The sequence below is a fragment of the Suricata suricatta genome, chromosome 8 (genome assembly GCF_006229205.1).
Source record: "Suricata suricatta isolate VVHF042 chromosome 8, meerkat_22Aug2017_6uvM2_HiC, whole genome shotgun sequence".
Classification (NCBI taxonomy): domain Eukaryota; kingdom Metazoa; phylum Chordata; class Mammalia; order Carnivora; family Herpestidae; genus Suricata; species Suricata suricatta.
The window spans coordinates 110,057,048-110,082,348 of NC_043707.1; the positions used below are offsets into that span (position 1 = coordinate 110,057,048).

Sequence of the window (25,301 nt, forward strand, 5' to 3'; positions counted from 1 at the left end):
AAAGGGGGATGGAGGATCTGAATTCGGGTCTGTGCTGACAGCAGTGAGCCTGATGCGGGGCTCAAACTCATGAATCATGAGATCATTACTTGAGTTGAAGTTGGATGCTCTACTGACTAAGCCACCCAAGTGCCCCTTTTTGCTGTATATTTGGATTTTCGTATGGCTGGCTTCCTCTCAGTTATCAGGTGTCAGTTCTTATGTCTTCTCTTGGTACTCCATAGCCACCTGTTTTATTTTCTTTATAACACTTATTACCTGAAATTACCTTATGTATTTATTTACTCATTTATTGTCTATCTCCTCTGCTAAAATGCAAGTTCTGTCTTAGCAGAGGCCTCATCCGTCCTGATCACTGTTGTGTCCCCACACTCCACAACAGTGCTCTGTATACAATATACATTGAATAGATGCATTATATGGTAGGCAATTGAATAAATGGATTTACTGAAAGAAGATGCACTCTTCATTTCAAAGAGGGAAACTAACTTCTATGGTTCCTATAAATGCCTGTGGAATTGAAACATAAGTATTTGTGGAACTAAAACATATTAATGCATAATAAAGCTTTTGGTCGAGAGCACCATGGAGAGTGATCGTGAGTAATAATTATAAGATTAGCATGCTGTGGGAGGCACTGGGGTTTGAGCCTTGCGTATTTTAGGCCAACTCTTGATCCTGAAATGGAGTTTGGAAAAATATCCACCCAGGTTATGTAAGCTCCATGGCTTTAATGTTGGGCAGGGTGGGGGGTGGGGGAGGAAGACACAACCTTTGGAGAAACAAGGCCTGCGTTCAAGTTCTGGTCCCACCTCTTCTTGGCTGTATGACTTTGGGCATCTCCCTAAACCTGTTTGGGCCTGTGTCTCCTCCTCTGTGAAATGGAAGCATACTAACTTCCTTGGTAGCCAGGAGGACTAACTGAGGTGATGGATACAGAACACGTGTAACAAACATTGGCTTGATGCAGGAAGGGGGGAGTGGGGTTGGTCATCACGTGACTCGGCTGCTCTCCAGGCAGCTCCAGCCCTGGCAGTGTGAGCTCAGAGGTCATGCCAGATAAATGTCTGCTGAGTGCTGGCTGAGGGACACGCACTCTCCTCCAACCTCTGTGGTCAGAAGCCAGCTTTCCACAAGCCTCACAGACATGACGTATTGGGGCTTGAATTTCATCCATGGCCAAAAAAAAAAAGTCCTTGTCTTCTTGGCTTTTACTATTCAGTATCTTCTGGTGATATCCCTCAGACAACAGAACTAACAGTGCTCAAGGTCAAGAATGTCAGGCTTCTTTCTTGGAGGATGGGCTGCGCAGGGGTCAGCAGGGAGCTACTGCGGGAAGCTATAGGAAGGCATCCCTTAAGTGGGGAGGCCCAAGCCGCCATGCTGAATGGTTGGGGAAGAACCTACTGCCTCCATCACGAGGTGTGCCAAGTCTGTGAGACACATACTATTATGGTCCTTTCCATATGTGCCTCTCGTGGGATGACCAGCAGTCAGACCCCACTGCTGCTCTGACCTGGAATTAAAGGGAAGGTGTTAGGTGGCATGGCATGGGGTTCCTCAGTTCTCCTGTTTTAACAATCTTTCCTGTGTTAGATTTACTTGAGAATCAAATATGGGGTCAGAGGGCACTTCGTGACTTCTCGTAGCCCGTCCTATTTAGTGGCCCTGTGACTCTAAGGCTTCTGACTTGGGGCTAAAGGATGTGTTCCCTATGGCCAGTGGCAAAGAGATTTCAACAGCAGTCTCTACTCACTGTGTGGTCCTGGGGAGAGAAATAGCTGGGAAGAGACAACCGGAAGGCAGCATGTGCTCTCTCAGTCTCTCAGGCTCCCTTCTGTTACTGGGCCTTACCCACTGGGTTTGGGAGGAAGAACAGCTGGTGATAATTGCCTGGCAGATGTGTGTGTCACTGTTTGGGGGCTGTCAGGCCAGCGCTGCCTCTGGGTCACCAGAAAGACATGATGTGCTTGACAGTCATGGCGCCCTCTGCTGGTGGAGGCTGCAGGACAAATGGAAAGAGTGCTAGATTCTGGGTGCCTGGAGACTCCCACTTCTATTACGACCATGGGATCTGGGACTGCAATGTCCCCATCTCTACCACAAAGCCATTGTACTGGGACTGGAAATAGCTAAGGCTCCTGCTTGCTCTAAGAGCCTCAGAAGCTCCACAGAGCACAGGTTTTGGGGGCATGGCTGGGTTTACCCAGGTCCAGAAAACCCCTGTAAGGCGGAGTGGACCTGGGCTCCATCCTAACAGGAGGCATCTGTACAGCAGAGAACCTTCACTGCTCTGTCTCATCTGTCTTAGAGAAGGGGCAATGCTTATTTCACAGATGGAGAGACTGAGTAGTAGATTCTCAGCCTAGTGGCTTGCCTTCTCTGGAGCCCCAGGTCCTCCCAGGAGTCTTGGTGTTTGCTAATTTCCCTTCCCTGGACAAACTTGTCACTCTCACTTGTAAAATGATGTGTGCGCTTAGGAGCACAATACAGATGTGACCCAGCTACCAGAGAGGGGATGCTTGAAAGCTGCTGAGCCGTACCTAGAATTCAGACATTGCCCCAGCTGGCATTAGCCTCTATTTATTCCAAATCCATGGCATCTTGTTAGACATCTGTCTATTTCAAGCCAAGATAGAGTTGTACTCTTGTGTTTCTTGTGTTTGTGTGTGTGAAGAAAGACAAGGACCGACTCTGGCTCCCTCTTGAGGACAGCTCTCTGTGATTAGGCAGCCGTGCATACCCGGCTGGCTGTGTGCTACTGTGTCTGACTCAAAGCAGCAGATAGTTTAATGACCAGCATTGTTTTGTTTACTAAAATATCATCTTGGGGGTTCTTTATGCCATTGTAAAAAAGGTTTGACCAAGTACCTATCTGTCTTTTTAAGTAGGTGCTTCTGGGCACTCTTCTTTATAACTTGGGCACTTGGGGGCTTCTCTTGGCCTCTGCTTGCTCATCTTTAAAACAAGGCAATTTTTCTAGCTCTAAATGATATGGCTCTTTGAAGCCACTTGGGAGTTTGAACCTATCTTTACAACCACAATAGAGATAGCTGCTGTTTTTGTGAGTATTGCTCCTCTTTTTGGAATTTATTGTGACTCTAAAAGAAAAACTCACTTTTCCTAATTTTATACCTCATTTTCCTGTTTCTTACCTTCTTCTGATGTTTTGCTGTCCCTCACCCCTCCCCAACCTGAAGATGATGTGAATTCAGCCACAAGCAACATAGCACAATGGCTAAGGGCAGTGTCTCTGGAGGGGCTCAGCCTGGGTGTGTGGTCTGGGTTCATCACTGACCAGATGGGCAACTTTGAGTGAGTCACATGACTTCTCCATGCCTGTCCCATTATCTGTAGAAAGGGGGTGATGCCAGTGCCCGCACCACAGGCAAATGCATGTAAAGCGCTTACAACAGTGCAAACTAGCATCCAAAAGACCCATTCGTTGTTACTGTTGTATGGCGTGAGGGGACAGGTGTAACCCAGAGTCACCACAGACTCCTTTCCTCTGGGAAATGCAGCAAACAGGTGAGTGAACAAATAGGACACATGGGTCCTGAGGTTTCCAGTTACGTCTGTTCTGAGACCAGTACAGGCCACTAGCCACCGTCTCCCCTTTCCTCCACCATTAGGAGACCTGCTTGCTGGCCAGCAGAAAAGATCCAGTCATTGGAAGACTCAGATAATTGGGAGAGATAAACAGGTCCATAAACAAGCACAGTGTCCTGTAAAGACTGAAAGGGGGCATCCTAGGAGACTGGAGCTGCTGGGGAGGGATTGGGAAGTCCCCAAGGTCAAGATATAGAACAGGAAAGATCCAAGCAAGTGTGAACCTGCTGAAATCAAGGTTTCAGGGCCACTGCAGAGGCAAATCCATAGCCCAGGTGCCACCTAGGTTTCCTGGCTTCTTAAAAACATGTACACTATAAATGGGGAGTAAAAAGTTAGAAAGCTGCTTCTCAAAGTGATAAGAATATATATATATTTCTATGAGACACAAATGGTACAACAATGAAGCTAAATTTATTTTGAATTGATTCCTTTTTAAAGGAATGTAATCGTGTATAGACACTGAATAACCACTGTTCATCACCACACTGTTTTTAGGGGCCCAGCCAGGAATGAGGGTCAGTACCTTGGAGAGCTCCGAGGGGGCTGCTGAGGCAGGCAACTAGCTCAGCGTGAGGAAGAAGCCTGCGTGGTGGGACCAGCAAGGTGCCAACCCCTATCTGCTGTGGGCATCATTTCGAGGGCTGAGGCTTCTTTGGGCTGGGGGCCCCAGTGAGGGTGGTGGCAGATGGGGAGCAAGAGCCCAGGATGGAGATGGGGTATCCGCCCTGGATGCAGTCTTCCTGTCACCCAGGAAAAGATCATTGCTCTGATCCTGGATCAGCCAGGCCCTGCCACTAAGGGCATTGGTGGAGTTGCGTTATCTTAAAGGTGATTGTCAGCATTTCTCTTTAGCAGACGTGACTTAGTTATTTGTGATAAGAAATGGAGAAGGTTGTTGCCGCCCAAAGACAGAACCGAGGAGCTGGGACAAGTTCAGCGGCAGTTGTGCTATTTCGGCCTCGTGGATGTGTGGATTTCTCCCATTACCCAATCCATCCAGTTTTTGTGGGTTGCCAGGGAACTGTCTAGGAGACCTCGGGGGAGGCCAGCCTTTGAAATGTTTGAGGTTGGCTTTTGGCCCTGAGCAGCAGAGCCCAATTAAGTTTGGCATAAAACCTGACTGCATTTGGGGAGAGGCACCCACATGCATCTGGGGTGTGCATGGACACCATGTTTTCCTATCACACAGGCATATGGTTTGGCTATCTCTCTTCTGGAATAAGGCATTAAAACAATAATTCATAGGTTCAGCCAGGTGTGGACTCTGGTGGGGTGGTGATGTCAGCAGATTTCATCCTCAGGGCTCCTCCATTTCCCTGTTTGCTTCTGTACCAGCTTTCCCCCACTCAGGTCTTCCGGTGCATTTATTGAGTGTCTTCTGTGCTGGCCCGAGGTATGTGCCCATGGTCACCTGCTCCAACCATATGCCCTAGAGTCTCAGGGACAATTCTGGTTATAGGTGATTTCATTCTGTTCACCAAAAATGATTTTTTAAATGTATGACTTGTGATTTGATTTTATGCTTTTGTAAAACATAAATAAATTCATAAGTCAGGAAAATAATCTTCATTCAAACCACATGTCTAAAGTTTGCATGTGGGAAATATGGTCACCGTATGTTGGAGACATAGAGAGGAAGTAATTCCCATCTCCTGGGCCAGTTCAGTCCCCTGGAGGAATCAGCTGTGTTGAGAAGGAGCAGGAGGCTGTGCTGAGTTCTGTGGGAAAGAGGGTCCCGATTGATTATTGATGTCTACTGTGAGTGTCGTGTGGCCAGCAGTGGTGTGTGGGCTGCCTGCAGCACAAGCCATTTCTGTTCCAATGTCCTACTGTCGTCAGGCTGTTCCAAGTCTCTCTTGTTAATATAAAAAGCTGCTTCAGTCATCAATGGTAAAAGAGTATTACTCTGATGTGATCATCCCAAAGGCTGGAAGAGACCCTTGCCTCAGTGGAGCCTCAGGCCAGGGGAAATTTGAGGGACTTTTTACCACTCCCTGCACAGCACATAGCAAGCCTTGTTCTAAACCCCAAACCATGTTTCTTAGCTTGAGACCACCTAGTTTAAAAGGAAGAACTTGAGGTTTGGAGGCTAAAATCCTGAATGCTTCAGGTGTACTGTGTGACCCTGGGAAGGTTACTTAACTACTCTGGTTCTCAGTTTATTCCTTTATAAAATGGAAATAAGAATGCCTACTTCTCAGGTTTATTATTAGAAGGATCAAATTATATAATGCATTTAAAGCACCTATGTGGTGCCTCCCATAAATGGGAGCCCTTGTAACAACTTGTAAGGACTGAGAATGGTGTTGCTTGCTACAGATTGGCTCTTTGAATACGCCTGTTTTAAATAGTGGATGTCACTTGTACTTTAGGCAATATTCCATCCCATTTCTACTCCCAGATCCAAAAAATAAATAAAGGAAGTGACCTTTACTAAGCGATTTGGAATTTCAGTGGAAGGTTCTGTAATTGCTGGCTAAGAGGCCTGGGAAGCCAGCTCTTGTGCAGTAATTGGAGGTGTGCAGGTCAGGACACTTAATTACAGCCTGGCTGCCTGGAATAGAAACCTTGCCACCATGACAACACCTTTCTGCATTGGCCCGATTAAATCAACAAATTGTTGGTTTCCAGCTTGAACTAGATGGTGACAAGGACTTTTTCCCTTCAGGTCTTCATATGCCTGTCAAGCTCTTACAAAGGTGAGGTGTGGCAGGGGGACACCCATGTGGTGGAGAAGGCTCAGTGGCTGCTCAGAGATGCCAGCAGTCTGGTGGGTGAGACCAGCAGAGATGGGCTTGGGGGGGGGGTGGGGAAGGCAGTGTAAGGTCTGCAGAGATGGCAAAGCAGAGGGGTCAGCGGAGCCTGCCCACTGGAGCCTGCCTGCCCAGGTTTGGATCCAGCCCCACCACTTAAATTGGTGTGTGCCTTGGACAAATTACTTAACCTCTCTGGGCCAATTTCCTTATCTATAAAATGGGATGAGTCATAGTACTTACCTCCTAGGGTTGCCATGAAGATTAAACAGTCAGTGTTTAGCAAGTGCTTATGGTCATGTCTAGGTGTTTGATATTATTATTGGGGTTATAACTCTAATTTTCTGAAAACAGAATGACTTCTGAGGTCTAAGTTATTGTGAAAGACTGCAGGGACCATTGAGTGCCTCCTCCACAATTCCATCCTTGGCTGGAGCCTCATGACTTGTGACCCCCCCACACACACACTGCAGGACACCTCTGTGCCTTCCCTCCTGCTCTTTGTCTTCTTGACCCCCTCACCTGTTCCCTCACATGTACCATTCAAGATGCATGCCAAACATCATGACTGTCATGAAATCCTTTCTGGTGCTCTGTCCCCAAGTCAGCCTGTCTCTTGACCTCCCAGAGCATCTCTAGCCTGACAGTATTGGCCCTTTACACACATGCCCCAGTGATTTGCTTTCTTGTATGTCTCCATCATCTGCCATGATGGACACAGGCAGATGTGGATGTGCATCCTGGCTCCCAACTTCTAGAGGTGCAACATGAGGGACATCACCTCCCCTTACTTCTTGTCTTTGCAAATGGGCACCACCCTGGGAAGGTTTCTTAGAGTCTGTATATCTGGCCCATCATTGGGTCCCTATGAAGGTCACACTCTTCTCTCCCTCCCTGTCTTCTCACCTCCATCTCCCTGACTCGGCATGAGGTCTGGCACTCCAGAGAGGTCACACATGTTAGGTTCTGAGCTTCCTTCCTCTCCTGTCCTCTGGGTTCCTAGAATATACCACAGGGCCTAACACATGATGGGAGTCAACGTCGGTTTGCATCTCCCTTCCTCCCATCTCCCTCCTCATTTCCTATCTCCATGCTCCAGCACAGGGCTGTCTATTAGTGGGGAGGGATGCTCAGTATGGGAGTGAAGAGTGGAAGTGAGCCTGGCTCAAAGCAGCATGGGAGAAGGTCCTGAGGCTGGGCCCAGGGCCCGACACTTGGTTCAGACTTGCTTTACCGCAGGAGAAACTAAATGTGTTCTACTTTTAATTTGGAAACATATCAATGGCACTCTGCCTCCCACATCACAGCACAGGAAAGGGGCAGGGGTCGAGAGTGGGAGGGGATCTGGGCGTGGGATAAGTCTAGAGGAAGAGGGGAAATTAGGCCCCGGCAGCCCCAGCTGCTGGCTCAGTGACTGAATGACCTAGGGATGAGTCACCCCACCCTCCTGAGAGCTGTAGGATGTATGTGGGTGTGTGGGGGTGAGGATGGGGGTGGTGAGCACGTCACATCTGGGGCCTATTGGGTTGACCTTTCTTTGGAAAAGCAGGGAAGGCATTGAGTTGGGGAGTCACCCAGCACACTGAAGTCCTCCCGAGATGCTCTTTCCCCCAGCCCCTGGGGGTCTGAGTGAGTCTCTGTCCCTGCCAAGAGCTCCATCCCCACTGAAGTGCTGCAGAAGGAAAACACACAGCTGTCCCTTCTGGCTCAGCATTGACTCATAATGACATTGTGCCAGAAGCCACCCTTGCTGGCTTCTGGCTGGGTGTAGGTGCTGGATAGACACTTCACCTTCTCACCACAGCCTTCAGAGGTGGGTGCTGCTCTTACCCCATTTGACATACAAGGAAAGAGGCTCACGGAGGTACAGTGATTTGTTCAAGGTCTGAAAGAATGTGAATGGCATCACGGGGACTCATCCTCAGGCCTGTAGGTATCTAAAGCAGTCAGTCATGATGACCTTCTCTTGGTGAATGACAGAGGAAGTGGGGAGCAGAGCAGGTCAATGCCAAGGAGAACCTTGGATCATCTGCCCCCCCCCCCCCCCCCCCCCCGCTCCGTGTGGTCAGGTTGGTCATCCTGGCTAGGTTTCCTGAGGCTGTGGTTCCCAATGCTGTCAACAAGAAGAGGGGAGACATGTGGGGGCATCTCTGGGGGATGGCAGCTGGTCTAGGCTGAAAGGAGCTTTTGTTGACAGTAAAGGTGTCAGCCCAAGTGCAGAGGAGAGCAGCCAGAGGCCCTAGAACCTTCAGGAATAGAGGCAGAGGGCAGGCTCCAGAATCTTATCAGGCAGGGAAGACAGAGAGAACTGATATCTTAGAAATACCTACTGTGTGCCAAACCCTGTGCTAGGCATTGGGGGGCCCCTATGAGAATAAGTCTGAACTTCCTCCTGGAGGAGGCACGTATAGTAGGAGAGGAAGGCGATTGGATCTGTACCGGGCATGCAGTGCAGTCATGCTCCAGGAGACAGGTGTGTGCTGCTGTAGGCAGACTGTGTAAGAGGCTTTGGTGGGGCAGAGAGTGGCTCTGGACTCAAAAGCATGTGAGGTCACTTGGAAAAGGCTGTCCATTTGAGCTGCATCTTGCTTGGTGAGCAGTTGTTCACCAGGCAGCCCAAGGGGGGCAGCATGGAGAAGCGTGCCAGGGAGCTGGGTCAGCTTTGCCACAGGCAAAGGCAGGAAGGTGGAAGGTAGATGGGCTGGGCCTCTGGAAGGAGCAGCTGGGGGGCGGGGGCGGGGGAGGCAGGGTCCAGTAGAGAAGCGCTATGGGGTACATCTAGTGGGTCCTGGACCACGGGGAAGTGAAGCCGAGGAGTGAGCCAAATACATAGATTAGAACTCAGAGACGTGGCTCTGGGAGCCGGCATGGAAGATGGACCAGGTAGGGGTGGGGCTGATGGGGGGCTGGAGGTCCTGTCATAAGGGTGAATGACGGAGAGTCCTGCTAACAGCTCTACCTGAAGCCCAGCTGCCACCTCGAACCTGGGGATCTAGAATGTGGCAGGTGGCCCCAGCCACCCCAACTCTCCCTCTGTGGGTGGTGACCAGAGGCAAGGTGAAGCCGCCTGGCCCAGGGTCTTGCAGACGGAGGCAGGGACAATGAGACACAGGCGGAGCTGAATTTGTTGAGTGAATGCTTTGTGCCAGACACTAGGTGGGTGCTGTGCCTTCCAGGCACATGTCTTATGCTCAAACTTCAGATGGGAAGATGGTCACACAGCAGCTGGACGGTTGACCTAGAATTCCACACCAGACAGACCTCCCCGACCTCAGAGTCTCCCCACAGCCATGAGGGTCCAGAGTCTTTGGATTCCCTCAGGCTCGTTGTTTTCATGAGCTCGGAGACAGCTGCTGCTCCTGCTCTCGTTTATTCACTCAACAAACACTAATCTCACCCATATACCAGTCCCTGGAGGGACTCCTGGGTGAATTAGGAATAGCATCTGGGTGCAGGGAACTTACAGCACTACAGAGGAGACACACACACACACACACACACACACACACACACACACGGAGTCATCCCACAGTTACACAAGGGCTAAACTTGGGCTTGGAGGGAGGGGCCCCAGTCTTGCCCAAGATCATTTGGACCCAGACCCAGGCAGCTCTCTGTCCTTCTGCCTCCCTTGCTGAATGGAACTGCACTGGTACGTGTCCATGGGCATTTTGACTTAAAGGCATCAGACCAATGAGGTGTCCAATTGGAACGTTAAATATTTAAAATCCTTTCATGGAGTTTAATTGTCTGGACACTATAGGGCTAGGGAATGAATGGCCTCATGGTTCATGTGTACTTACTCCTCAGGGAAGTTGAAAGCTGGCCTCACTTTCTTCTGGAAGTTTCTTGCAGAATTAGCTCTTCTCTTCTGCTGTATTTTATACTGTAGCCACTTCCCATGATTTAAAAATGTGTGTGCATGTGTGTGCATGTGTGTGTGTGTGTGTGTGTGTGTGTGTGTGTGTGTGTGTGTGTGGTGGGGTGGAGGTAAGGATGAGAGTGGTCTAAAATAGTCAAGCATGTGATTAGTTAAATTCTCTATAATCTATTTGCTCCCACCAGCCTCAGGGAGGGTAAGCAGGAGAGAATCACAGTTAAATGCATGGATATGTTTTTAAGACAGTTGTGGGGAAGGAGTTTTAGAAGTCAAGCCGTATTTTTAATGCTTCAAATGGTGTAGATAAGTCTGATGTCCATGGTACATTGTTTAATAATCTAAGGAAACCTAATTTTCTTCCCTCTTTCTCCTTTTCTCTCTGTCTCAAAAGCTAGGTTTCCTATGTTGGGTCCCCTTAGGGAAACAAGCCCGAGCCTGGCTTAGGACACCAGGGTTTGCTGTCAGTTTTGGTACTTAATGGTACATAGCCTTGTATAAGCATTGAATGCTGCTAAACCTTCGTTACTTCAGCTGTAAAATGGGCAGAGCCATCCTTATCTGGGAGGTTTATCTCGAGGATTAAATAAGCCGAAGTGTGAGGCACTGGGGACAAATCTCGGCAGAGGGCGGGCTCTTAGATTTTGCCTCAGAATCTGATGGCAGAGAGGACCATGAAATCACATCACATACGGAGCTGAGGTGAGTGCTGATCCAGGAAGGTCTGCACAAGCTATGCTGTGGGGACCACCGGGGAGGGAAACGCCGCCTGCCCAGCGAGAAATGAGAGGTGCCGACGCGAAGAGTGGGTTTTACAGAGTGAGGGAGAGTTGTTTGTATACCCTGCTTTATTCCGAGCAAAGGTTTGAAAGGGTTTACAGACTCTATGTGAAGGTAAAATAGCGTAAGTGAAGACATACATCATAAGGAAAATGAGAGGAAGAAAGCAAAATAAAGTCACGAGCAGGTTAGGACACAAAACCGCTGGAGGCAGCAGACCTGTTTGCCATTAGGCTTTGCAGCAATGAAAACAGCTTGGCAGCTCTCACTCAGCTCACCCACAGGACAAGAACAAGTCAGGTACCCACGCCAGCTACAGCTTTCCCTGGTGCCAAGAACTGGGACACGTTCTCTCCACGAGCCCTCAACAAGGGGACTCTGTGTGACATGGTCCTTCGTGACATCACTGCAATAACCACATCACTCCAATGCGCATGCTTCTGAGCCAGGGAACAGCATTCTTGGCAGAGGGAAGAGCATGAGCCCAGCTCCCAGTCTTTTTCTGGGGTTCAGTGCAGGAAATGTCTGCAGCCTTGGTTCTCGGATGAGGATGACCCAGCGGGGCTCCTGGGTGCCCGTGGAAGCAGTCGGGGTGAATGGCATTGCGTGACGGAGGGGTCTATAGGAAGGGCAATGCTGGGGTGCGGGACACCTGTTTAAAGTTGAGACGAGTAGAGGTCAGGGCTCCTGTGGCCCCCGTGGCTGGACCACTGGTGGCTGGGTTGGAGACCAGAAGCTGGCCTGGCAGTGCTGCCTCCTGACTCCGGCCCCCGGAGGCTGATCACCTTTGTCAACACATGGCAAGACGTTTTCTCATAGGAGATCTAGAGAAAACAAAAATAAAACAAAACAAAAAAAACCACCCCCCATACTCCGCAGGCTGTCAGGAAGCAATGTGAGACCTGAGCCGCCCCACTGTCAGAGCCTCATATTTTGGGGTTTTTGTCTGTTCTATTTTTGAGGCTGGTAAACCGGTTTCCTGTTTGTTGCAAAATGGGTGGTTGTCGCTGTCTGTGCCTGGACTGAGGGAGGTGGCCTTGGCTGTTGTTCTGCCTCGGGCCAGTTCCCTTCTGCCAGGGGCCCAAGAGGAACCCAGGATCGCTGGCCCAGAAGCAGGGGTGCCCTGCCAGCTGCTTCCCGTGGCGCCCGGGCGTTTGAAGTGGCCACACTTAATCCTGCAGTGCCACTTTGAGCAGACTGGCTCCTTGTCACAGAGGGGAACACTTCATACCCAAGGGTCAAATTAGAGACTCGGAAGAGGGCGGGACTTGGAAGAAAGAGCCGTCTGTCATTAGAAGGATGAGAGAAAAGCTAATGTTGATTGGCACTGGCTCTGTGGCTGTCATTTTCACATCTCCCATCTCATTTGTTACCCACGACTCCCATTTTACAGAGGAGGAGCCTGAGGCTCAGGAACATTCAGTCCATAAGCCTCATTTCCCCAGGACCTTGGCACTTTGATGATGCCTCTGAGAGCAAGTTCAATATTCGTCTCCTATCTCCACCCCCCACTCTCTCTCTCTCTTTTTTAATGTTTGTTTATTTTTGCGAGAAAGAGACAGAGTGGGAGTAGAGGAGGGTCAGAGAGAGAGGGAGACACAGCACCCAAAGACAGGCTCCAGGCTCTGAGCTGTCAGCATAGAGCCCGACACGGGGCTTGAACTCACAAACCATGAGATCATGACTTGAACTGAAGTCAGACGATTAACCAACTGAGCCACCCAGGTGCCCCAATCCCCCATTGTCTCTTTATTGAAGCTTAAAGAGGAAAAACGGCCTGCAGAAACTCACATAGCTAGTTAGTAGCAGAACCAGAAAGTGAAGTAATTAGTGGTGTCTAGTCTGCTGGTTTTCCCTACTGCCTCGGACACTCTCTAAACCGGCAGGGAAACGATGCCAGTCACGCACGGGGTGCAACTGAAATGCCAGGCCGGGCGGACCGAGCCCAGCGGCCATGGCGGGCCACACATGCAAACTCTGCCTCTCTCAGCCCAGCTGTGTGGTGATGACCTCCAGGTCTCAGGGTTCTGCCTCTCCCGACCCCTTCCTGGCACCCCTTACCATGCCATCCCAGACACTGCAGCTCCCCCCAAAGTCTTTTGGGGTTAAGACAGTGAAGGGCCTTCTAAAAGTGCAGGTCTGATCTATTGGCTGGCTATTCCCTTTCTGCTCCTGGACCCCTGGGGGCTGTCTCATCAGGAGGACTGAAATCTATTTCCACCTGTGTATTTTCTCAATTGATGGATGCTAAACGTTGTCACTAATTTACTGCAGGCATCCTTAAAGTCCCAAGGCTGGAAACACTGCCTGGAGCACCCTAGGGTCTTAGTAGCTCTTCTCAAAGGAGGAATTTTCCAGATCAGCCCGACTCAGGGCTGGGCACAGGGTCAGGGGGAGGGATAGGAAAACCCAGGAGCCTAGATGTCATGCCCTGAAGAACCTTCAGAGAGGAAGAACGGAGGCCATCTGGAAGGGAAGAATTACCTGGGCAGGAAGGGGAGGGCCAGCTTTTGCTCTCTGACTGTCCTGTACTTTGCTACCTCCTTCCCATTTCCTCTCCCCACCTCTTCCTGCTGAGGGCCTCCCTGCCTTAGATAACATGGCCCCTTGTCAAGAAGCTCTTCTTCCTCTGTCCAGGCTCCACTAAGCCTTGTCTTACACTGCTTCTCTTCTGACCTGCCTTCATCTTACCAATGTGACTTTACTTACGTGGACCTGGTCCTCCCTTGTAGCTCCTGGAGTATGAAAATACCATTAATCATAGTCTGTTCCCCCCACATCATGGTCCGAGGCCTGGCAGTGTAGAAGAAAGGGTGAAGGAAGGTTACGTAGGTGGCTGATTCCTTCCTTTGTCTCAGGGTGGTGGGTCCTGGCTGGAGTGCTGCTGCAGGGACAGAGAAGGCCTGTCCCCACTCAAGCCTCCCTCTCACCCCTGGCCTGTCAGCAACCTGTTTAGGAGCCATCTTGTCCCTCAGCTTCCTGATTCCTCACCACTTTGCAGATTTTGTGAAGGGGGCTTCTATTCTGCTTTTGCATCTCCTCCCCTCTCATTGGCTACACTGTGCTCCCTCCTTAGTTCTGAGACTTGCCTTCTGTTTTTCCTACCTCATTGCTGCATAACACTACCCCAAAACTTAGTAGCTTAGACCAGTGATTCATAATGCCTCACAATTCTGTCTGGGAAGTTCTCCACTGGACGTAGCTGGACTAACTCCCATAGCTCCATTCAACTCTGCCTGAGCTGAGCCAGTGGGTCCCACAGAGCCTCACTCACATGCCTCGGGTCTTGGTGCTGGTGGTTCTCCTCCCGCGGAGGAGCTCCCAGCTTCTTCACAGTGTGGCGGTCTCTGGAGTCCAGGAGTGAAGCTGCCAGGTCCCTTAAGTCCTGGGCCAAGAGTGGTACAGCACCACTTCTGCCACATTCCTCAGGATGAAGCAAAAATCAAGGCCAGCCAGATTCAAGGGGAAGGGAGGTAGACCCCCCTTGATGAGAGAAATGGCAAAGTCATCCTGAAAAGAGTCGAGGGCTATTTAGAAATGCCCCACTGCACCCTTCTTTATTTGCTTTGAAAGATGAAATACTCTTTTTGGAAACCTTTGTTAAATGGTTTCTAAGGAAACATTCTGAACGTGGCATGGTCAAGAAGATCAGGAATTGATGCTCTGGGCCCTGCCAGATCTAAAGCTCTGGAAGAGGCTATTTGCAGAGGGGGCTGGTGTTGGCTGCTTCTCAGGAATGTGGACCCATCTTCTTAATCAACGTGACCAATGTCATAGGGACGCACAGCCCTTGGACTTCACAAAGGGCTTAATAACATCTGAGCCACAGTAGTATGCAGTGCCTCAGACACCACTCAGATCTTCCTGAAATTTTTCCTGGAGTTTTCTGAGCATGAATCTTCCTATGAAAAATATCTGACATTTTTTTTCATTTTCATCCTGTGTTTATTAGACTGAACATATTTTAAAACTCTTCTTCGGGGCTGTAGAAATTAGGGCTTTTTGATCATAAGCAATAGAAACTCGTCCTTGCTAACTTTCTTTTAAAAAGAAGAAATGTATTAAAGGGGAAATAAGACAGTTTTGTTTAGGGGTCTGCGGGAAGTTCAAACGTGAGGGACAGGAAAAGAAAGGAGAGAGGCAGAAAGTGAGCCTGAAAGGGGAGCCATACATCAGACAATGGAAAGCCTTGAGTGCATCAGAGGAGTTGGGCTTGTAGCTTATAGATCAGCATTTTCCAAACTGGGTCCCTGGAAGAACTCCGTGGCCTGGGAGATGTTCATAGAAGTCTCTGAGTAAAGAGTTCCATGACCACATAAATTTAATTTTTTTTAAATGTTTATTTATTTGGGAGAGGAAGAGGGACAGAGTGCAAGTGGGGGAGGAGCAGAAAGAGAGGGAGAACACAGAATCTGAAGCAGGCTTCAGGCTCTGAGCTAGCTGTCAGCACAGAGCCCGATGCGGGGCTCCAACCCATGAACCATGAGATCATGACTTGAGCTGAAGTCGGATGCTTAACCAACTGAGCCACCCAGGCGCCCCTCCATGACTACATAAGTTTAGGATATATACTTAGGAGATGATAGATATTTCTCTCTTGGAAGATCATGAGAATATTAAAGGCACTGAGAAGTACCACCGTAAAGAAAACAAAGGAAGAGCCCAATTGGAAAACAGAAGTGATGTTCCAGGTGAGAGAAGCCCAATGCTCTCTGTCCATGGGCCAGAAAGGGAGGACTTGCTTCATACCAACTCCAGAGCAGACATAAACTAGCCAGCCCTACAGGATATTACAAGAATTAATACTTTAGAAAAGGGCATGTGCAGAAGAAAGGGGCTTGGTTGTAAACCCACTAGAAAGGAATGTAGCTCATGTGGAAAGTAAACTCTCTGACAAAATTCTCATTTAAAAAAATTAAACTCAGTATTTCTAGATCCCTTAGTTCCCTTTGACTTTTGCTGACAATAGTTTTCCCAGACTGTGACTTTTGTTGCTACGACTGAACATCTCTGCATTCTTGCTTCTGGGACTGCACGATATTTCCCTTCCTCCTTACTAGCTCTTTTTAATTCTTTTATGTTTAAAGAACATATTGATTTTAGAAAAAGTATTAAGGAGACCATTTTTTAAGATGCTGAGACCTGGTAAGCGCCCAAGCTCATGAACTGTGGCGTGTGTATTTGAACTAGAGAGGGGCCACGGCATGTGCTGAACTTCATTCTCATTCACTCAGCGAGCACCGACTGAGTCTTTCTACATACAGTAGGATACGTCATCTAATTTAATTTTCTGGGAAGAAAATCTGTCAGGAGGCAAAGTCGGTGGCAGGACTGGAGTGTATTTCCAATATATGTACAGATAGATGCAGAAGTAAGTAGAGATGTGTGCTTGTGCGTGGGTTAGGATGCACACATACATTGCCTCGCTGTCTCCACTAGCAGAGATCCTCTGGTAGAAATGAGCACACCCAGTGCCAGATCTTAGTTTCCAAATACTGTTTTCCATTGAAAGGAACCAGAGCTCCTTGGAGAAATGGCTGATTCTGGGGTTGGGCAAGGAATATACAAAATGAGCCTGAAACATCTTATAGTTCCTGAAAGTAAGGAAGGGCTTAAGAACAGAAACAAGGGCAAAAGATAAGGGGTGTCTCAAGGACGCGAGAACACAAGGACCAACTCATTACCAAAGCCGAGACCATGAAAGCAGCAAAATAAATAATGATGGTTTTGATTTATAACCCAGAGAATCTATGAGTACATCATTACACATTAATAACTGAATAAGTAAGTAAATAGGGAAGATGGCACAAATCTTTCAGAAGAATTCCAGATAATATATGCTACTCCCCTTCCAGCAGATGGAGCTTAATCTCTCTTCCCTTGAGGGTGGGCTAGACTTGGTGACTAATTTCAAAAGAATAGCATATGGCAGGGAAAATAGAAACTTCCTACTTGATAAACCTAGCAGAAACATCTTAACTAAGCGATCACGGTTAACATTGTCAGTTCTGATATTGCTCTCATGTGACCCCAGAAATAATGCAAAGAAAAGAGCACTTCATCTCTCTGGTATATTTCCCCCAAACCTATAACCCAAGACTAATTATGAGAAAAGAGCAGACAAACTGATATTGAGGGTCATTCTACAAAAGACTGGACCCAGACTTTCCAGAAATATCACAGGCATGAAAAGCAAGGGAAGACTGAAAACAATCACAGATTAGAGGTTAGTAAGGATGTGAAACTAAAGGCAATGAAGGATCCTGGATTAGATCCTGGAAGAGAAAAAGGACATTAGTAGAAAAACCAATGAACTCCGAACAAAGTCTGGAGGTTAATTAATAGTGTTGTGTCAATGTTAATTGCTTTAGTTTTGGCAAACATACCATGGTTGGGGAAGATGTTAACATTAATGGGTGAAGTGTCTAAGGGAACTCTCTGTACTATCTTTGCAATCTTCCTCTGAATATAAAATTATTCCACAATAAGATTTTGTAAATACACAATGCACAAAGGAAATAAAAAAGCCCAGTGAACATGGAAGAAGTTAAGTTTGGCTAATGATTAAAAAAAGGCAAGTTATAATAATGAGGTATCATTTTTATGAGTCAAGTTGGCAAGCTTTTGGTTATCAATTCTGATACTCATGGTGTGTAGAGTGTGGGGTCCTAGACAGCTCTAAACAACCACTTGTAAAAGTGAAAATTGCTACAAATATCATGGAGGCAGTATGACATTGTATATGGAATAGTTGTACATTTTCACCTGTCAAGTGCATCTCAGGCATTTATACTAATAAATGGATAGGAGAGCCTGGAAGGATGCTCTTCACACCGTTGTTTGCAATAGTGAAATGATCCAGACACACAAGAATGTGGGAATTAGTCCTATAAGTTCTGGTACATACACACAGTGACATACCAATTTGGCAAATACAAATTGGCATCCTAGAATAATGTTTAAGAAATGGAAAGATACTTGTAATATAAGAAGGGAGAAAGGGAGCACCTGCGTGGCTCAGTTGGTTAAGCATCAGCTCTTGGTTTTGGCTCAGGTCATGACCTCAAGGTTTCATGAGTTTGAGTCCTGTGTCAGGCTCTGTGCTGACAGCACAGAGCTTGCTTGGGATTCTTGGTCTCCCTCTCTCTCTGCCCCTCACCCACTCACGTTGTCTCTGTCTCTCACAAAAAAACTTAAGAGAAAAAAAGACTTAAGGTGAGAAAAGAAGGCATACAGAATGGTACAAATTTTTTTACGTTTATTTACCATTGAGAGACAGAAAGACAGCGTGAGCAGGGGTGGGGCAGAGAGAGAAGGAGACACAGAATCTGAAGCAGGCTCCAGGCTCTGAGCTGTCAGCACAGAACCTGACGCAGGGCTCAAACTCACAAACTGTGAGATCATGACCTGAGCCGGTTGGCCGCTTAACCAACTGAGCCACCCAGGCACCCCCAGAATGATACAAATTTAAGGGAAAACTATATACATGTAGGGGCACCTGGGTGGCTCGGACGGTTAAGTGTACAACTTTGGCTGAGGTCATGATCTTGTGGTCCATGGGTTTGAGGCCCATATCAGGTTCCATGCCGACACCTCAGAGCCTGGAACGTCTTTCAAATTCTGTGTCTCCCTCTCTCTCTGTCTCTCCCCTGCTTGTGCTTTGTCTCTCCCTCTCTCAAAAAAAAAAAACATGAAAAATTTTTTAAATTATATATATGTATATAAAAATATTTAAAGGATAAATACCAAAATGTTTGTAAGAGCAATTTCTGAGTGGTGGGATTACCAGTGGTTTCTATTGGTCTTCTTTGTGGTTTTCTATATTTTCAAAATTTTTGCAGTATTGTTTCTTGCTCAAAGGGCCTGTGTGCTGACCACTGCCCTCCCCTCCCCTCCCCGCCAGGGATTCACAGTGCCTGTTAACACAGGAAAAGTTCTGAATCCTGCAGGCCAGAAAACTTTCTACTTCAGTAAACTTAGCCTTCCCTGGCTTTACTTTATCACATTGATTTCTCTCATTGCTTTTTTTCCCAGAATTATACCTAGCACTTAGTTGGTGTTCATTATATATTTTGTGAATGAATGAATGAATGAATGCTATCACTGATGGGAGATGCAGAGCCCCAGCACTCCTGCGGCTCACTGTCCACCCACCTGTTCCAGTGGCCTCTCCAGTAGGCAGCTTCTCTGCCTCTCTGTGCATGACCCACAGGAACCAGTCATGGGACATTGAAACCCAAGCAAGCACTGGGCAGAGCAGTGGCAGACCAGAGGTGTGGCCAGATTAAGAAAAGGACCTTTAGAGCAGTTGGAACACCAACCTAAGCCATTAGTAGGGCCCCTGTGCAAATAGAGATCCTCCCAGATAAGGCAGAGGAAGCCCAGAAAAAGGACCAAGGTATCAGAGGGATTAGCATTCCTCAGAATATATGGATGTCCTGGGAAGGCCAAAGGGTAATAGACCCCAGCTTCCCAGAACCCAAGCTGTCTGTGATGGTGTGTGATTCTGGGTATGTCCACTGGCTTCGTGGCACCCAGGGCAGGAAATTTCAGGACAGCTCACCCCTGTGTGGGCAAGTCCTGATGCTTGGGAAGTTCTTCCTTAGGTTGAACTGAAATCCCCCTGTCTATAATTCCCATTGACCATTAGCCTTCTAGGGAAGTTGTCCGACCATCCTGCCATAGATGGTGGCCATCCACATCTGCAGGAACAGAACGCAGGTTCCCTGAAGCTTCTCCTCTCCTGCTTGTTCATCTCCCTGTCCTTCAAGGATGCATCTGCTGTCACTACAGGGTGCTGGATGTGGCAATAATACATTCAAACGCAGCTACTTTAATTTACTTTGCATTTCCTGGTATGGTTCTGATCATTCTCCCCCTTCTCCCTATTTTCTGTCCAGCTATCTTCAGCATAGACAGCGAGCTTAGGGAGAACTGCCATGGTGTAGATTTGAATCGCATGAAGCCTGTCCTTTCTCTACATCAGAGTTATGGTAGAGGGAAGACCTCAGCCAGGATAGTTTCTACGAGGCTGCCCACCTCCCCCTGCTCCCTGCTGTCCTGGCAACAGCTATTTCCATGCTCTCAGCAGCTGGTGGCCATCAGGAAGACAGGTTTCAGGATGGCAGCAGCCGGGTGTTTTCCCGTTCACTTCTTGAGCCTCCTGCCCTAGGGCATGAGCACCCACTCACACAGCAGGGAAGAGAACTGGGGAGGGGCATGTGGCCACAGGCAGAGCCATGGTGAGTGAAAGTCAGCGCCTTAGAGAAGGTTTCCACGAGCACTAGGGAAACCGGAAGGGAGGTTGAGTTACACATTCATTCATGCACTCAGCAGGCATTTCCTGGGGTCTTACAGGGACTAGCGCACCCAAGAGCAGCCCCACCACTCTGCGGGAGACCCCATGCTCTCCCAAGGACATGGGAGATGAAGACATCTCAGGGAGCGTTCCCTGAAAAACTCCTTTTATGCCCAGATGCCAGAGACAGAGGTGAATGATCGGCTCCTGCCCTGAGCAACCCAAGACCTGAGAGGTGCAGATGACAAGTAAATGATCACAGGATAGAGGGCCAGGGTAAATATTTGGGAGCACACAGGACAGAAGACTGATCACTTCTTCCTGGTGAGGGTGTGGAGAGTGTGTCTGGAAGGGCTTCATGGAGGAGGTGTCCTTCAAGCAGGGTCCAGAAAGCAAAGAGGCATTCCCAGCAGTCCAGGAGGGGCACTGAGGGGAGGGCAGATGGTGTGATGCCTGGGAAAAGCATGATGCTTGAGGAAATAAAAAATAAATACATAGGTTTGGAGGTAGGTTTTGGGAGTGGGGGATGGGAAGTGTGTATCTGGAGAGATGAATGAGAGACAAATCAGGAAATGGCTCATGTGTCTGCTGCACTGGATAGGATTAGATCTTCTGCATATAACAACAAACTAAAATAACAGTGGCTTAGACACATAAGGATTTATTTTCTTTCCTCTTAGAGAACCAGTAGCCAGCCTAGACTTGGTATATGGCAATTTCCACAGTATAAGCAATATCTCAAACCTTTCTCATTTCCTTCATCCACAGAGCATGGCTTTCATCCACAAAGTCTCCTCATGTTCCAAGATGGCTGCTAGAGCACCCGCCATCACTTTCATTTTACATAAAGGAAGAAGAGAAAGGCAGAAAGGCATGCAGCCCTCTGTGCTCCTTTTACAAAGCCTTCTTGGTAGTTCCACCCAGTGATTTGCACCTACATCTTATTGCCCAAGGCATATAGTCACCTGGCTGCAAGAAATGAGGGGAGGTGGGAGTTTGCAAAACAAAATGCCTAATTTCAGCCATTTCAGCAATGCATTAAAATGTCAGAAGGAATTTTCCTCTCACAGAAAGGTAATAGGGTGTTCCAGGGAAAAGCAGCAGGTGCAAAGGTGAACAAGTATGAAAAACCATGGGCTATTCGAGAAACAGTGAGTGGATCTGACCAGCTTGAGTCTAGGCTGTGTGTATGTATGTGTGTGTGTGTGTGTCCACATGTGTACACACACACACACACACATATATATGTCTGTATGATGGGGAAGGGGTTAGGATGAGTTTTGAGAGGATGGGGCTAGACAGTGAGGGACTGTGAACACAGAAGGTTGTTGACTTTATTCTACAGGAAATAATAAATCGTGCAGACTTTCAGGGGGTCAGTTACTCAGATAAGTAAGGGCTTTTGGAAGATGGGTCTGAGCTGATGTCAGAGAGAGTGCAGCGGGGAGTGCTGGTGTCCCAGTGGGTGCATCCTGGTCATGGGGTGGTGAGGGAGCACGAGACACTCGAGAATGGGCGTGGGGATCAGAGAAATGTAGCTGGTGTGGTGGGAAGGGGCCACGTTGTTGGGGCCCAGAGACACTGTGGGAAGAGATGGAGACTCACAAAGATTTTGAAGCAGGGTTTCCTTATTATGGATTCTTCCACGGCCAGTGGGTGCACATCTTTGGCAAGGGTGCCTCCTCTTGCTTCTCAGAGGAGGAAAGGAAACTCACTTTTTAAGGAATATTTATTTATTTATTGGAAGAGTGTAAGTGGGGGAGGGGCAAAGAGAGGGGAACAGAGGATCTGAAATGGGCTCTGTGCTGACGGGCTGACAGCAGCCACCCAATATGGAGCTCGAACTCACAAACCCGGGAGACCGTGACCTGAGCCAAAGTCGGATACTCACCGACTGAGCCACCCAGGCGCCCCAGGAAACGCACTTTTACCGAGTGCTTCCAGGTACTGGGTTTACTACCTCGTATCTCATCTTGCAGCTCTGAAAACAGAAGCACAGAGAGGTTAAGTAAGTGACATGTCCACAGTCACACAGCGAGGAAGTGGCAGAACCAGAGAAGCCAGTTCCACCAGTCCCATCTGGACATGGGAGTCAGGAAACAACACCTGACCCTGTTTCACAGACGGGTTGTTTTTATTCCGAGGGATTATTTTGTTTTACATTACATGGGATTTGATCCAGGTGTCATGTGTCAAACTGTTGGTGACAAGCCAAGTATTCATAAGATTCTTTTAAATGTACTTGTTCTAATGAGGCCCTCCTGAGTCTCTTCGAGGCAGCATGAGCGGAGGACAGAATGTGGGCGGGAGGCTGGGAGAGCAACCGGTGGTCTGGTCCCAGCCCAGCTGGTGACTCCACTGGTGGCCCAGGTCCCAGCCCTCCACTTCCTGTTTAGAGTTTTCTCCTCAATGAACTGGAGGGTTCAGACTGGATCAGTGTTTCCCAAATAGTCTGTGGGCTCCACCTTCACGATGCCTGTCATGCTAGCCTGTCCCTTTTGCTGTTGTTTATTTACGTTCTTCTTTAAATATATTCATGTTGATTATTATTTATTTTTTGGAACTCAGCTTCCACATAAACAAAAAGGTCTGTAAGGTCATGGGTTTGATTTGACTTTCTCTAACTCCTATTAAAATAAACTGATAACTATAAATAAAATGCTGAAGTTTGTCTTCATAACAACGATAGCTAACAAATGTTGAACCGAGCACTTTCCTAAGCACTGAACACAACGTGAGCTCATTCCAGCCTCCCAGGAACTTCATGAGGTAGGTACTTTATTGTCCCCATTTTGCAGAAGAGCAAACCTAAGCACAGAGAGGTTGGGTGATCACACAGCTAGATCCATCTGAAATAATCTTCTAATCCACCAGCTTTGGGAAGCTCAGGGCAAGTCTGGGCTCTGTCTGAGGTGCCGCAATTCCACAACTGGTTTCACGGCTGCAGGTGTGCTGCCAGGAGCTGTGAGGTGGGCTGGCTGGCCACCACCTGCGACCGAGGAAGGCGGTGGTGCCCGAGGAGGGCGCCTGCAAGGGCCACCGGGAGCAGGCGAGGAGTGTCCGCTGGAGCGGACTCACTGGGTACCTCGAGGGACAGGGAGCAGGGGACCTGGGGACTTGGAGGAGACGTGGGATTCTGCTTCAGCAGGTAGAAGGCTGGGCTCAGCGGCCTTGCAAGTTGGGATGGAGGAGAAAGGAGCAGCCGGCTGATGTGCCCTCCTGTCCACGGGCAAGTTTAGAGACGCTTTTTTGGAGTGTTCCTTGTTCCATTAGGCAGGATGATTTACACCATCTCTGGCTCTCTGCAGGTTTCTCTCCTGTGTTTGGGATACAGTATCGAGGCACACTTGTGCCCAGGGTGCTAATTACCTGGACCGCATCCTGGGACACTGTTGCTAACAAAATGCCTGGTGACTCACCTGTGCTTCCCTGTAACAAATGGACTGGGCACTGCCCAGAGCACATCAGAACAGCAGGACCCACTGTGCTTTGTTCCCTCCTGGGAAGGGGAACAGCCCTGTCACTTCCTTTTGCTCAGGCCCCTCCTCCTCCTCCCTGCTAGGGCCCCGGCTCCTGACCTTCTGCTAGGGATGACTGGCTGGGCAGCCTTGGGTGGCCACTAGGTGTGTCTGGGTCTGTGCTCATTTGGACACAGCCCAGACTATCCCCAGCCCAGACTGTCCCCTAGTAATTTGGGGGTGGGTTCCACGGGGTCTCCCACATACCCATAATGCGACACACTCGCTGTGGTCACCTTCCTGTCTTCCTGCTCTGGCTCCTGCTTTTTTTTTTTTTACATCTGTCCTAGAAGCTGCTAGGAGAAGCCTCATTCCTGCCTCCACCTATCAGGTGGTGGCCGTACCTTTCCAGGGGACTGTATCTGGATGGCCCCTAAGCTTCCAGTACTCACACACAGGGCAACCTGGACTCTAAACAGAGACCCGTGGCTCTTTGCCACCTGAGCCCCGAATCAGCTTTGCGTCAGCTCAAAGTCATATGAGGCCTTTCTTGAATAGTTTCATCAGCTTCTGTCCCTGATCTCTCTCTCACAGGGGCTCAGGACCCATCAGCGCTCCTAGGGACATCCACCCCCATCCCACCTCTTTATGTCTCCCACTCCCTCTGCCCTGCTCATCACCAAAAATGCTTCTCTCTCAGCTTGAAAATAACCTTGCATATGCATGAAGCCACATGCAAAGTGGTCTGCTTTGTGCATGTGGAAAGGGTATAGTGTAGGTAGGGAGGGCTGACTGGCCAGGTCTGGGTCTGTGTGGTCCAACCTGAGAGTCACTTGAAACATAACTGAGGAATGGGACCTGTAATTTTCATTTATTTTATTTTTATTAAAAAAATTTTTTTAACATTTATTTATCTTTGAGAGACAGAGAGAGACAGATCATGAGCAGGGGAGGGGCAGAGAGAGAGGGGCATACAGAATCAGAAGCAGGCTCCAGAGCCTGATGCAGGGCTTGAACCCACAAACTGTGAGATCATGACCTGAGCTGAAGTCAGACGCTCAACCGACTGAGCCACCCAGGCACCCCTGTAATTTTCATTTACACTGTACACAAAAATAAGATCAAAATGGCTGAAGGACCTGAATGTGAGACAGGGAACCATCAAAACCCTCGAGGAGAAAGTAGGGAAAAAACCTCCTAGACCTCCACTGCAGCAATCTCCTACTTGACACATCCTCAAAGGCAAGGGAAATTAAAGCAAAACTGAACCCTTGGGACTTCATCAAGATAAAAAGCTTCTGCAAGGCAAAGGAAACAATCAAGAAAACTAATAGGAAACCGACAGAATGGGAAAAGATAGTTGCAAATGACATATCAGATAAAGGGCTAATATCGAAAATGTACAAGGAACTCACCAAACTTCACAATCACAAAAACAAATAACCCAGTGAAGAAATGGGCCGAAGACATGAACAGACACTTCTCCAAAGAGGACATCCAGGTGGCCTACAGACACATAAAAC

At 48.4% G+C, this 25,301-nt stretch overlaps 1 long non-coding RNA gene across 1 annotated transcript in view; it reads left to right on the plus strand.

The window, feature by feature from the left end:
* The window catches only part of LOC115299388, a 34,659-nt gene extending 12,630 nt beyond the window's left edge, over nucleotides 1-22,029 (plus strand). The window contains exons 2-3 of the long non-coding RNA XR_003912161.1: nucleotides 20,380-20,596; nucleotides 21,089-22,029. This is a non-coding gene — a long non-coding RNA (uncharacterized LOC115299388). The remainder of the gene's footprint in view (nucleotides 1-20,379; nucleotides 20,597-21,088) is intronic.
* Nucleotides 22,030-25,301: the final 3,272 nt, after the last annotated feature.